The sequence below is a fragment of the Pongo pygmaeus genome, chromosome 15 (genome assembly GCF_028885625.2).
Source record: "Pongo pygmaeus isolate AG05252 chromosome 15, NHGRI_mPonPyg2-v2.0_pri, whole genome shotgun sequence".
NCBI classification, from domain to species: domain Eukaryota; kingdom Metazoa; phylum Chordata; class Mammalia; order Primates; family Hominidae; genus Pongo; species Pongo pygmaeus.
In genome coordinates, this window is record NC_072388.2 from 93784396 (window position 1) to 93786871 (window position 2476).

The 2476-nt window shown below is 47.9% G+C and overlaps 1 pseudogene; it reads left to right on the forward strand.

Annotated features, from left to right (window-relative positions):
* Positions 1–855: 855 nt before the first annotated feature.
* On the forward strand, positions 856–1866 carry LOC129012371 (small ribosomal subunit protein uS2-like; annotated as a pseudogene).
* The last annotated feature ends 610 nt before the right edge of the window (positions 1867–2476 follow it).

Here is a 2476-nt window from a genome sequence, read left to right on the forward strand (position 1 = left end):
TCTTTTCACTTAGGCTGGAGTGCAATGGCGCAATCTCGGCTCACTGCAACCTCCACCCCTGCCGGTTTAAACTATTCTCCTGTCTCAGCCTCCTGAGTAGCTGGGATTACAGGCACCCACCACCATGCCTGGATGATTTTGGTATTTTTAGTAGATACGGGGTTTCACCATGTTGACCAGGCTGGTCTCAAACTCCTGACCTCAGGTGATCCGTACGCCTCACCTCCCAAATTGCTGGGATTGCCAGGTGTGAGCCACTGCGCCCGGCCGATTTTGAGATTCTCTATTACAAAATACAGTAGAGCTTAACTGGGCAAATAGGGTCCAAACATTCCATCATGAAAAATATCATGTGTTGCACTATTATAAGGTCAGCATAAACCAATGTTTTCCAGAGGATCTGTGCCACCAAAAAAATCACAAAAATAGAGACAGAGGAGAGCATACTGTACTGGACTGAGGAACTGAGGGCATCCCAATAATCAGGAAGCAGTCACTTCCTAGCCCTCCACACCCCCATACCACCCACTCCCTGCATAGGGTGAGACCTCAGCACCCCCTCCCCGGCCCTGTGGACTGGAGCCATTCACTGGCTCCATTCTGCCCAAGTCGACATCACTGCCCATCATCACAGGCTTTCAGTCTGTTATGGCGGCAAAAGCAATTCAGTCTTTTTGATGGTGCAGAACTTCAACCATTTCAACAAATAAACGGGCAGGGTGTCATGTTCTGGAAAAGAAGCATGCAGCTGGATTTAGGAATTTTTGCTCCTCAGAACTACAAAAATGAGTCTGCACACAATCATCCTTCCAAACTTGACCCTTCTTTGCAAAGTCTCCTTTTAAGTACAAAAAAATGGCATTGGCTGTTAATTTTGAAAAGTTAGCCTTTCCGTGCTACCTACAGAGGGGTCCATACAGCGTTGTTCTGGATTCCCATCGTAACTTAAAGGGAAACTTTCACAATGTCTGGAGCCTCGATGTCCTGCAAATGAAGGAGGAGGATGTCCTTAAGTTCTTTGTAGCAGGAACCCACTTAGGTGGCACCAGTCTTGACTTCCAGATGGAACAGTACATCTATAAAAGGAAAAGTGATGGCATCTATATCATAAATCTGAAGAGGACCTGGGAGAAGCTTCTGCTGGCAGCTCGTGCTATTGCTGCCATTGAAAACCCTGCTGATGTCAGTGTTATATCCTCCAGGAATACTGGCCAGAGGGCTGTGCTGAAGTTTGCTGCTGCCACTGGAGCCACTCCAATTGCTGGTTGCTTCACTCCTGGAACCTTCACTAACCAGATCCAGGCAGCCTTCTGGGAGCCGCGGCTTCTTGTGGTTACTGACCCCAGGGCTGACCACCAGCCTCTCATGGAGGCATCTTATGTTAACCTACCTACCATTGCGCTGTGTAACACAGATTCTCCTCTGCGCTATGTGGACATTGCCATCCCATGCAACAACAAGGGAGCTCACTCAGTGGGTTTGATGTGGTGGATGCTGGCTCGGGAAGTTCTGCGCATGCGTGGTACCATTTCCCGTGAACACCCATGGTAGGTCATGCCTGATCTCTACTTCTACAGAGATCCTGAAGAGACTGAAAAAGAAGATCAGGCTGCTGCTGAAAAGGCAGTGACCAAGGAGGAATTTCAGGGTGAATGGACTGCTCCAGCTCCTGATTTCACTGCTACTCAGCCTGAGGCTACAGACTGGTCTGATGGCGTGCAGGTGCCCTCTGTGCCTATTCAGCAGTTCCCTACTGAAGACTGGAGTGCCCAGCCTGCCACAGAAGACTGGTCTACAGCTCCCACTGCTCAGGTCACTGAACGGGTAGGAGCAACCACTGACTGGTCTTAAGCTGTTCTTGCATAGGCTCTTCAGCAACATGGAAAAATGGTTGATGGAAAATAAACATCAGTTTCTAAAAAAAAAAAAGAAAGAAAAGAAAAGATAACAATGTCCTTCTTTGCAAGGCTTCTGTGAATTCAGTCCTTTCTCCCAGTTTCACGGGCAAATATGGAAAGGGACTCAGTTGAGGTGACTAATCCTGAGAGCCACAGCCCCCCAATTCCAGGGGCTGGGAAATGCTGGGATCACAATTAAAGGCTTTGAACTTCCACCAGACACCACCACCAGAGCTCACTCCATCCGCAAATGCAATGTACATTCTTGGCCACAAAAACACTTACAGGACAAAAAAATGTTTCAGAGTTCAGAACTATTCAATTCCATATTTGTTCTCTATGAACAAACGATGCAGGAAGAAATGGAAGAAGCTGAATCTCTCTGAGGGCACACTTTACTTTGCCCTGATGAGAACTTAGTAGCATCTAAGTGCTTCCCAATCTGACAAGGCCCTGCTACAGACTCCAAGGACTATTGCTGAAGTTGGCTGTTCACCTGCAAAAATACTCAAGGACCAGCAAGGCAAAGGTGACCTTCCCAGAACAGTCTTCCAGGCTGGAACCAGCTGTGGTTTCCA